Below are 12,126 nucleotides of genomic sequence, written 5' to 3' on the forward strand. Positions count from 1 at the left end.
TGAATGTTGAAATGTCTTGGATGTTTGCACAAATGCATAATTTTGAAATGATTTAGAGTAATGGATTTTTTTTTTTTTTTTTAATTGCCTATAATCTATTCTTACTCTTAATTGTATTCATTTATTTGTTAAGACTAATTGTTTCTATTTCTGCCAACAGCCAGAGCATAATATATCAAAAATAGTTCCATGAAATACTTGAATCTAATTAAATAAAAATTGTATGACTAAAACTACAGCAACTATCAGAGGTTTTTATTTATTTATTTTTCATTTTATGTTTATTTATTTTTCATTTAAAAAAAAAAAAAAAAAAAAAAAAACTCCTGCAAGAAAACATTTTGTTTCTGCATGAGGTATACAGCAGTATGTGCAGGACATTCCTGTTTTAGAATGAACCCTTCAGTACAACAGAAACATGCAGGAACATCCAACACAAGTGAAAAATCCTGCAGTATACCTGCAAAAAAAAAAAAAAAAAAAAAAAAAAATCCCTGCAGGATTCCTGTAGGTTATTTTTGTAAGGGGTATGGTAAAGTACTCAAAAAACTGTCACATCAGTCTTAAAAATGTATATTATATATTTAATATAATAATTAAAAAAAAAAATATATATATAAACGATAATATAAGTTAATGAAACACAGTTATGAGCTGTGAAATTCACCTGTGCGAAAATGCCGCCCATAATGCCTGGAATTACAGTAGCCTATAAATACGACCAGCTAAACTCTTACACGTGTGTGATTGCATTTTCATGTAATATGTGTAGCATTGACACTAATTAAAGTTTTAAGTGTTCCCTTTTTAGAATAGAAATACAATCCTCATTCTCATGTTATAGTGGTCGTTCTAGTTTGTGATTTCGCGTTCCTGCCAGTGCACGTAGATGTGGCGCGCGCTCACCGTGATTAGGGAGGAGGGTGACGCGCTCACTCACGGAGTGTGTGGAAAAGTTTGCGTGTTGGTGTCACCCTGTTCATCTCTTGTGACAAGAGCCCGCTGGAGCTTAACATCGACTGAAATCAGGTAAGGCACGTTTATTTAACAGGTGCGAGAATGAATAATGCAAAGGATTGGTCATTTGTTGCACAATTCTTGATTTCAAAGTGTGTCACTCTAACTCTCATCCATCACACATGGGAATGAGTTAACTAATGGCATGTTAAATCATATCTCGAGAAACCACAATTGTTAATCCTAATTAATAACTTTTACAAAAAGAATCATGCCAGTGCTCAAAGTTATTTGAAGTAATTGCAAAACACCTCAGTCTTTTCTTTATTTCTGTACCAGTTAGGCTAGATAAGGCAGAAATAGCTGTACAGAAATAGCAGAATGTTACATTTGGAATAATAATATTGAAATAATACTGCAATATTGAAATATTATTAAATATTATTAAAAAAACACACACAAAAAACATCAGCAAATAATTTATACCAATGGTGGCATGTGTTTGGCCTTTTACTCCTCTGCAATAACTATCTGCAATAATACAGTGAAATAGTGGAATAATTTTATTTAACTTTATTTAGTGTGTTAACCAGGCTGGATGGCGGAGCAAAGCATGTGTATTGTGTACGTTTGGGCTCTTCTCAGGCACACGAGAAAGAAGAGGTCGCTCAGGGCAGGGGCTATAGTTTGTTCTCTGAAGTCTGTCTATTCAGGCTGCTGCAGCTTTTCACAGAGAAATAGGTCGAACCTCTTTCATTGTGACCCAACTTGACTGGGAGCGGGTAATTGGCAAATCCAGAGACACTCAAATACCCTGCTGAGACCCTAATTTCAGACACAAGCTTTACATGAACACCACAAACATGCTGAAGTACAAATATAACAATTCTTCTTTTTATGCATGCAGCACAGCAAACCACTAAATTACATTTGAGAATGAAATGAGATTTGAGATGAGAAAAATGGAATCCCATCTTTATTTCTGAACCTGTCTGACTTTCTTCTTCAGACATTTTGAAGAATGTCTCAACTGTTTTTTTTATCAATGAAAGTCAATGGTGTCCAAAACAACATTGGACCCATTAACTTTCAAGTAATGGCCCAAAAAAACTGATCTATATAAATGACTAGATTGCTCATTGGCTCATTGAAGCCACTGGAAGTGTTCCAGGGGCCATCTTACGATTCTCTACCGACAGAGGGCATCACTGACTTACAAACATTGCCCTAAAATCACCCGATTTGCAGCGTATCAGTCGCACGTGAATCGTTTTTCAGATATATGTATGTACATTAATTGATACTTCGAACATTTTCTGTAATGTTTATGGTCTTTTTGAGCAGAATAATCGATATATAGAAATTGTTATGATGGGTGTGTCTACGGCACACTACCGACACACAGGTAACTGAACTAATGTGAAATAGATTTATTTATGTACGTAATTATGCAGGAAGTATTAAGCATGAACATATGGGATTTTTTATCAGAAATTGATTTGAATATGCATTAACATTACAATACATACAATACCTTATCGAGGGTATGCGCGTGACGTCACCATCGTATAAACTGCGTTTACACCCACTGAGTGGCAAAAAGACTGAGTGGCAGCATTGGTTTTTAGTGTGAATGCCGCGAAAAACACAAAACACATCTAAAATGGGAAAGAGCTTTGAGATCGACTATATAAAGAGATCTGACAAGAAATCGGAGGTATATTTTTACAGACTGCCGAAAGCTACTGAACAGAGAAGCAAATGGATCGCTGCAATTCATAGAAACAACTGGACTCCAGGCAGCGAAATGTGAATTTGCAGTTATCATTTTGTGTCAATATGCTGAATTTTGGGGTAAAATATTGCAATATATGCATAATTGGCACAATTTTTAAATACACTGACATAAAAAACTATACAAGTTTTAGGGCTGGACATATGGTGATATATATAACATTGATATGGATGATCATATGGATTTAGACCTACCTATATTGTATTTATATAAAGCGTTCACAGGCAAATTTGCTCGATGCATATCCCAGGCGTCGAAATCAGGCACATAAATGTCAGGAAACGTGATTCCTGGCTGCATGTCAATATCTATGGATCACTGGATCTTTGGTAAGTTGTAAGGAACTCTATATTGAGTCCAACCTTTAGTTTAAACTGAAAATCATTAGTTTTACTGGCGTTTTCGCCGTTTCCCCTATTAAATCCAGTCATACAGAAGCTCTTTTGCCACTCAGTCCGGCTGAGGAGGGCGTGTTCCGCCGGGAAAGTGACATCAATGCATGCCCTCTATTACTAAACTATACTATATTAAAAAGTTTTACCATGCATCATTGCTTGGAGCGACAGTATAAATGCTTGGAAATAAAGCTTCATGTCTTTAAATCCACATGCAGTCAGCATAATTTCTCTGAGTAAGTTGTGAAGTGGGAATATTATTTCCTGATGTGTTTTTGTTGACTAACATCCACTTCAGACTCTTGGAAATCTTGGAAACCGTTAAAAAGCCACATGTCAGCTCAAATGCCTTACAAAGCCTAAATCATTGTATCATATAAATGCTGATGTATCTCGTCCGTCAGCTGATCTGATTTTTGCTACTATAATGAAGATAAACGTAACTTTTAATAAGCAGGGAAAATTCCTGACTTTAAACCAAGAACCATTTAAATGTTTAGGACGTTTACATTGTAAGAATGTAGGCTACAGGGAGACCGATATAAAAACGCTGACTCGTTAGGTAATGTTTTCTCATAAAAATCTGATGATTTCCTATTAATTGATAGAATGTGAGGGAATACTAGGTAGGGAAAACCAATATGGTGGCGCAGTGGCTTCACTTTTTCTCATGTCATGAGCATCTAGTCATATAGATCAGTGGGCCAAAAAAAAAGATGAGGCATTTTTAAAACAAATTTCCTTTTGTGTTCCACTGTCACCATTATGTTCCGTTTGTTTTCGTTAGTCACATGTGTTCCTTTGTTCTAGTTTCCCGCCACTCATCAGTTACCATGGACACTAACACTAATCATTACAGCTGTTCATTATTTTGTCTCATCATCACAGTGTATTTAAGTTCCTCCTTGTCATTCAGTTGTGGTCTGGTCTTGTTTGTGTTAGCGCGCTGTCTTGCATGTTGGCTGTTTACTCTGAGAATTATATTAAATCTTATGTTATTGAATCACCGTCTTCATCTTCCTTGAACTAAGCGTTACATCCACATAAAAAAATATGATCATTATTTTAACTCAGAATAATTCAACCAATTTCAAATTCAAGTTATAAAAGATTCAACTAGAAAAAAAACAAAAAAACAGCTTGTTTATACTTAAACATTAAAAGGGATAGTTTGTCATCATTTACTCACTCTCATGTTGCAAACCTGTGTTAGTTTCTTTCTTCTGTTGAACACAGAAGATATTTTGAAAAATGTTGGTAACCAGACAGTTGACGGTTGCCATTGACTACCATAGTAGGGAAAAAAATACTATAGAAATCAATGGCCATCTGTCAATTGTCTGGTTACCAACAAATAAACTGGTTTGAAACAACATGAGGGTGAGTAAATGTTGACTGAATTTTCATTTTTGGGTGAACAAATCCCTCAAGACAAGAGAGCAATAAACCCACTTACAGAGCAAAATAATTCTCAAAGAAAATGTGCTTTATCCATCGAAAATGTGAAGAAACTACTCGGATTGTTGTGTTCAGTCATCATTAATCTCTATCATTATGTCCTGAAGCCATTCAACTGCCTCGATGCACATAAAAACCATATAAACCTGTAATCCAATTTATCAACATCTATCTAAACTCCACATATCTCTGTACGTCTGCCGCCACCGGCAGATTTTCTCCTAGGTAATGTCTGTGTTTGGATTCTTGCACCGTCTTAGGGATAAACTCCTTTATGTGATTCCTGCTGTGGTGAGAATGGATTTGGGGTGATTTTGTAAAAGTCAGTGGGCAGTGGAGACTGTTTCTCAGTAAACACAGAGTTAATCCCATGAGGCACCAGGGCTGAGTGCCCACTTAATGTCTATTTAACATTTAGCCAGTCTCCAAGTGCAGGCTGTTCATTATGGACCTAACAGTCTTTGAGAATGTTGATAAATATATATTTTTCTCTCTTTTCTTTAGTTTCAGGGGTTTTTGTTGTTGTTTTTTTCCTGGTCTTAAGCATCTCCAACCTATTTATAGCAACAAAACTGGAAGAGAAAATCTAAAATTGAAAACTCATCGTCCATTGTCCTAATGTGGTGTAGGTTTCTATAGGGCTTTACTTTACTATGCAGTTGCTAAGATGTTGTGCGTGTCTTTAGCACATTATTTTGAAATGGGGAGTTCAGGGTTGTATAAAGGGTGATAGTGGTTGTTAGGTGGTTGCTTATAATGACCCACATCAATTTTAATTGAAGGTAATACTTTTTGTACTATATAGCAGGGCCTGAACAGGCTTACTGGCTCGGTGTGAGATTGTTTTGAACACAATTTTAAATGTTCATGAAGTACACCATCACAACGCAGTAATCGCAATCGCTGGAACAATTGGTTTTCGGCAAAAATCCATACCGATAGTTTTTCTGGCTTGCGACCGTTGCTGGAGCGACTGAGAAGGGTCCGCTGTCATTACACATTACAAGTGCGCTGAGAAGGGAGAAGAGAGCGGCCTCTAGAGGCGAAATAAAAACTATCTCTGAAGCCTCTTGGTGTTTGTCTTGACACCTTTTGTTTTGTGTGTTGCACAGAGCGGGACACTTCAGGTGCGGATTTAGAACAGACAATGAAACGGTATGTTATACAGTACACTACCATACGTGCTTTCATATCATAATAAAGTAATTAATTTGTTGAATAGATGCTGCAGTGGCAGAGATAGAACTGCAGTATGTTTGCCGTCGAGGCTGAGAGGATGCTAATTTTAGTAATACCTCAATCAGTCAAAACAGTGTGACAAAAACACCAACCCAAATATTTAATGTCACGATTGTTACCATCTATTTACATTAGTTTATAACCAACTTGCTTTTATGCCTTTGTTATCCAGCAATTTTTTGCATTAAAGTTCAGCATTATTTTATGTGTTACACTCTAAAAACTTTTACTATGATTTACAAAAAAATTTTGGTGAAACATTTTTACACTTAAAAATATTGATTAAAATTCAAAGCAGTTAAATCAATTACATACACTGTATGAACTGAGTAAATGTAAGTAAAAATGATAAATTTTTGTATCTGAGTAACTGCATTTGGTACATTAACAAATTAAATTGAGTAGAAATAATTGGGGGAAAACATTTAAAAAACAATATTTATGAGTAATATTAACTGTTTTTATTAACTGAATTTGATTATGTAGCCTACTTATCCATTTTCTTGTGAGTGCCGTCAATATCCTCTGGTACTGTGCACTTGCCGCGAGACTCCGCCCACACACTGTTCTGATTGGCTGTGGGTTTTGATTGATTTTGACGCATCTCGCAGTCGCGTCTCATCTAATGTGGACAAACAAATTTGTCGCTGGAATCTTATCGCATCACGTCTGGTTAGGACACGGTGTTAGGTGAGTCCCATTGCGTCTCTGTAGGCCTATGTTCTTTTGCATAAAAAAAAAGATTTAAAGAACAGTAATTATTTCATAGATAAAATTAAACATACACAAACCTGAATTTCACAGCGGAAATGCTGGAGAGTTCAGACAGCCCGCACTCACTCAACTGTCGAGTTGTCGTCACGTCAGAGGGTGGGGGAGGGGTGCATTGTTTTAATTGAGTAAACTTACAAAATTTCTTAAGTGTGTGTTAAACATTTAAAATATTGATTTTAATTAAGTAATATTTGTGGTTCTTGAAACGGATCAGTTTAATTCTCCATTCTCAAATATTCTGATGGAAATTTCACAAATATATTAAGTGTATTTTAAATAAATAATTGGTTAGTCAAATACTAAATTCTTTTAGTGATTTAAAAAAAATATATAACTGTTAATTTCAGACAAAAGTAACTGTTGGATTTTTAGTCAATTATTTTGGTATGTTCAACTCAAACTATCAAGTAAATGATATTCAGAGATTTTATCTCTGGTAAATAAAGTTAATAAAGTTAATTATTACTGTGATATTTACTAAGCCTCTGAATAATTTTTTAGAATGAATATTTGTTTTTATTCAGTATCTATTTAAAAAAATATCGGTTGATTAATCGGTTATCGGCCAGTGTGGTCCATAGTTATCGTTATGAATAAAATCCACTAGCGGTCGACCTCTATGACGCATTAACAAACGAAAATCCTAGCTTGAATTGGATATTCAGACAATGTAAGTATTCCATCTTGTTAGTATTCCAAAGTTAGTAAAAGGATGGAGTCTTTTTAGGATTTTCAGGCAAAATCTTGCTTTTACATACAGCTTTCTCTCAGACAGGTCTGGTGTATAGTGCTGACAGTGTCCTGCTGTGGGCTTCACAGTCAGAGCTCTGTGTCCACTGGGGCCTGTTAGGGAACTCTTCCCTCCAGGACAGTGAGCGTTAACAATAAAGAGGTTCTCTATTTTTCATTCTTCATATGAATATGAATCATCATTGAGCCTCTCTTTCCAGACCGTTTGTGAAAAGTGGTTATTATCTTGAGATCTGGTGTATTTAAACAGTATGGTCTGCATGTTCTGTAGATCTCTGGTTTTGAATGCTGGATGCCAATAATATTTTTAGCTACTGTTGGGCGTTCTGAAGGCTGGTTTTGCAGCATTCTTCCTTCACATCGGAGATATCTAACCTTCTTGTGTAGCTTGATGTAGCCACAAGAAGTATTTGCAAGTATTTGTGTGTAAAGAGTTGTACTTTTCTGACCTATAGTAAACTTGCTCGGTAGTTCACTTGGTACAACAATGCATTTGTAATCTGGAGTCCTGAGATACTTGAGTCACTATAAAGATCAAAGACTTGTAGAAGCAAGCTAAAATAGCATGATTGCATACAGTAAATGTGCTTTTTAATCTCACATTTGCTTTTGTTAACATTGTCGGTTAGATTTAGGGTAGGGTTTAGTGTAGGTGGTATGTTATTTTCAAATGCAATAGAGTTCAAGTTTCAAGTTTATTTATATAGCACATTTAAAAACAACCATAGTTGACCAAAGTGCAAAAGTTCTGATCCAGCCATATTTTTAAATCTGTCGGGCAATTGAGCAATGGCTGAATTGAGACTTTGACATTTATTTTGACAGGCAAACAGCCTGCATGTTCATGCACATCATGAACATAGCAATGGAAGGAAATGTTGTGTTTTTGGAAGAAGGACCCCAAGGGCAACATGTATAGAAAAAACAGCATGAGACCCAATATGGACCCTTGGGGGACATACAGTATTAACCTTTTAGCGCCACTCACTGGGCATTTTATTTCTGTACTTCTGTGATTTGTTTGGACAACAACAATAACAAACATAATAAAATGTAGCCAGATTCACATTTATCTGTTTCAGATCAAACTGGACATGCTTTTAGTGCCACTCACTGTACATTTCACTTTGAATGTGTTACGAATCGTGTAAGAAGCAACATAATATAATTTTGCACAAATGTCAAATTTTTCTAATGAGCGTGCGTGGGTTGTGATACCTAGATAGCAGGGTGTCTGACAGCTGATATAATGCTGATTTATATAATTAAAATGTAATTACAATTTGATTTGCACACAAACCAGATGAAATTAAATGAAAATGACATTACACTTACAAAAAGTTACACATTTGTTTACTATCCATTGTCAGTAGAACTTGGCAGGGAGTTGGGAGATAAAACTCTTCTGTTAATTGGTAATCGACCAATGTTAGTAATTGCAAAAATGGCCAAATATCGGCCCATCACTGGGGCTGACGAATACTGTATATGGGTCTAGCACTAGACTAGTTCAAGACTAGTTTGAACTGTTTTTAATTTGACAGGATGCTCAAAAAACAGTACTCGTTGATCATCATGACCTAATCACAGTTTTCAATGTCTATCCATGTAAACGTTACATACTAACTCCTACGAATACTAATAACATCACCCTGGATTTATCGTACATTTCACTTTCAGTGTACCAACAGTCATTTTTACTATCAAACTCCTTGGAGTAAGTGTTACATTTATGTTCTGTCATCAAAGTGAGTTGATGGAAATGGGGTTGTGACTTCTCCCGCTGACCGCAGCTAATGTAATTACCATCTCGCATGGTTTCCGCGGCTTTCCATGGCACTTCTGAGGAGAGGAAACAATATTCTATAACGATGCCACCCATTGAGCGAGAGGACAAGAACGATCTGGGCTCGAAACATGCACGCAATATACAAATACACACACATACAAAAGACACCCACTCCCAACGTCCTATACACTCTTTGCAACCCACTTGAAAAACGTCCTCCCCATTGACAGGCACAATGGCTCACATTCCTCCAAAGTGCACATACTGTAGACATGGTTTGCTGGCACTTGTAGTGTACTTCAATCCAATTCAGCCCATCTCACGCGGCTCAACAGAGCTCTCACTGTGTGTCCCGATATAGCTTTCTCGCTCACACTTCCCTCTGAGGCCACTCATGACAGTCTCAAAATAATCCCCTTTCCCCAGCCACCCACCTACCCATATTGACAATGTTCCTCTTACACTGGAACATGAAGTAAATACGTTTTCCATTTGTCCCACATACATCCTCCCCCTCCTCTCATCTTTGGCGTGATTCATATGACTCAGTCGAATCCATTGAGGGTACAGAAACAATAATTTGACAGTCACACTCTGGTTCAAATGAAAGACTGTGGATTCAGATGCTATTTCTCACATATTGCCCAGTGGGAGCAACAAAAATGTCAGTCATCACAGAACAGGAAAAGTATGAGGAACATGACTGCTACTGTGAGATGTTTTTACAGGTTAGTGCAGGTTATTTGAGGTGTGACATGGTTTATATTAGATCAAGAAAGCTTAACACCACATTGATGTTAAAGTGTGTGAAAGGAGCCAAATGTTGCTTAGATTTTTTTCTTTTCTTGCATTAATCTTTTTATTATTATTTTGGGTCTGTTCCCCAGATCTGTTTCTTTTCAATCAAGCTGAATAAGATTCACATGCTAATGAGGCCCCTCTCTGGGGTCCCCCTTCTCAATCTAATCTCACTAGCACCTCCTGAAGTGTGTGTCGCTCGCAGCCCCTCAACACCTATATTCCCTTTCCTGTCGGATAACAGGACATGTTCTGGGATAAGCAGAAGCAGTTATTAAACGTTTTTACATGTTATATTGCTTAAAATTCCAAGCAAAATTTGTGCACATCTAAAATTGCGTTTTTACCATGGTTAAGTGTTGTTCTTCGGCACAATGCAAAGTCAAATAAATACATTTTTCAGCCACATTAAAATATAATTCAGCTGATGTTCAAACACAGATATGGTAAAGAATTTTTTAAAGATAAAAATTTGATTTTATTCAGCAAGGACCAAATGCATTCAATTGATCAAATGTAACAGTGAAACATTTATAATGTTGGAAAAGATTTCAATAAAAAAAAAGTAAAAGAAAAAAGCAAATCAACATTAGAATGATTTCTGAAGGATCACGTGACACTGAAGACTGGAGTAATGATGCTGAAAATTCATCAGAGGATTAAATTACATTTTACAATATACTAAAGCAGAAAATAGTTATTTTAAATCTTTCTCTTCTGAATGGTAGTCTATTTGACTTCGAACATGGCTCATCCAGTCAGATTTTAGTCTAAATCGTTTTTTCCCGTTTTTTTTATTAAACCTTTTATTAAACCACAAATACATTTCAATATGCTATGCATGAAATTCATGAATATCACCTGCTCAATGCAGTACTCAGAACAGAAGTTCAACTCATTCGACTTCAAATGATCAATAAATCTTTTCCTATTCATGTACCACAAAATGTTACAAACAACTTCCTGCCTAAAGCTCTTTTCAGTCATTGAATTTTCAGTCATTGAAATAAATATATCCTGAAGGCAGACAAAGACCGGACTTATCAAAACATTGGGCCTTTTCATAGTTCCGCTACTCATTAAAAGAAGATTACGCATCTTAAATACACACCTTTTTATCACCTTCATAAATAAAAACTGAATATAACTAAAAAATCTCTGATTTAATTTTGTAATGTGGAATTTAATGTAGAATGTATTTTGTATTTAAAATTATAATAATAAACTGTGTATATTTGATTTTGAATCATGCCACTGCATTTATTGGAACTATATTACACAATAAGTGTGGATTAATTTCTGCACAGTCCTTGCCTCTCTAAAGATTAAGTGTCCTCTTTAGGTGAAGTGTGGATGTTGTTTGGGAATATGGTTGCTGGGCTGGGTGTTTTCCTCAACAAGCTGTTACATGTGGCAAAAATGATAACACTGCTGTAAAGCCTCAGGGATTTCTGATTACTCACCACTCTCATTCTCTCCCACAGAGCCTGATGCACGCACGTAGACACACACCCTTTGCATATACAATGCGTGCAGATACACGCCGACTCACTTGTGCGTTCAGAGTATATTTTGAGACAAAGGTATAAAATACTTTTTGAGTTAGAGTGTGTAACATATATTCTTCCATTGTCTGAGCAGAATTATCATTGAGCTGTTATTCAAAGGCAAGTTTCTGTGATAAGATGAAAGGAAGATTCCAGGTGTAGTGGTGAGCAAATGTTCAAGCTTCATTCATAAAAGTTTTTTTTTTTTTTTTTTTTATACAATTGCTAGGACCAATTTTCAATACTTTGGTCACTTTTTAAAACTCTTCACACAGTGATCAAAACAGCAGTCTGTGGATTATTTATCATTCAATAACTACATCTTTCACAACCTCCACCAAAACTCTATGTACCTACAGGCCAATTTTCACATTGATCTTTACATGATCTTTTCAAAACTATTAAACCTAATAGAATTTGCTACATTTAGTAATACCATGTTGATACGAGTAATAACATATTGACATATATACCAAAAAAAAAAAAAAAACTATCGGTTACTTACTGTATGTAACCCTCGTTCCCTGAAGATTGTTTGGGAAGTTATTGGGATCACGCTAGGGAGCCTGTCATCTTCGAGTATTGTAAAAACGAGCCAATGGACAATGGACGTCTCCGGTCCCT

At 35.9% G+C, this 12,126-nt stretch overlaps 1 protein-coding gene across 2 annotated transcripts in view; it reads left to right on the forward strand.

The window, feature by feature from the left end:
* The first annotated feature begins 927 nt into the window (after positions 1-927).
* chl1a (cell adhesion molecule L1-like a) overlaps positions 928-12,126 on the forward strand; it is a 65,253-nt gene continuing 54,054 nt past the window's right edge. The window contains exon 1 of one of the 2 annotated variants that reach the window (XM_082145001.1): positions 928-1,029. The gene's annotated coding sequence lies outside the window, so the exon portion shown is untranslated. The remainder of the gene's footprint in view (positions 1,030-12,126) is intronic. The other variant, XM_082145000.1, reaches the window with a different exon arrangement.

This window comes from Leuciscus leuciscus, assembly GCF_965113295.1.
Source record: "Leuciscus leuciscus genome assembly, chromosome: 18".
Taxonomy (NCBI): domain Eukaryota; kingdom Metazoa; phylum Chordata; class Actinopteri; order Cypriniformes; family Leuciscidae; genus Leuciscus; species Leuciscus leuciscus.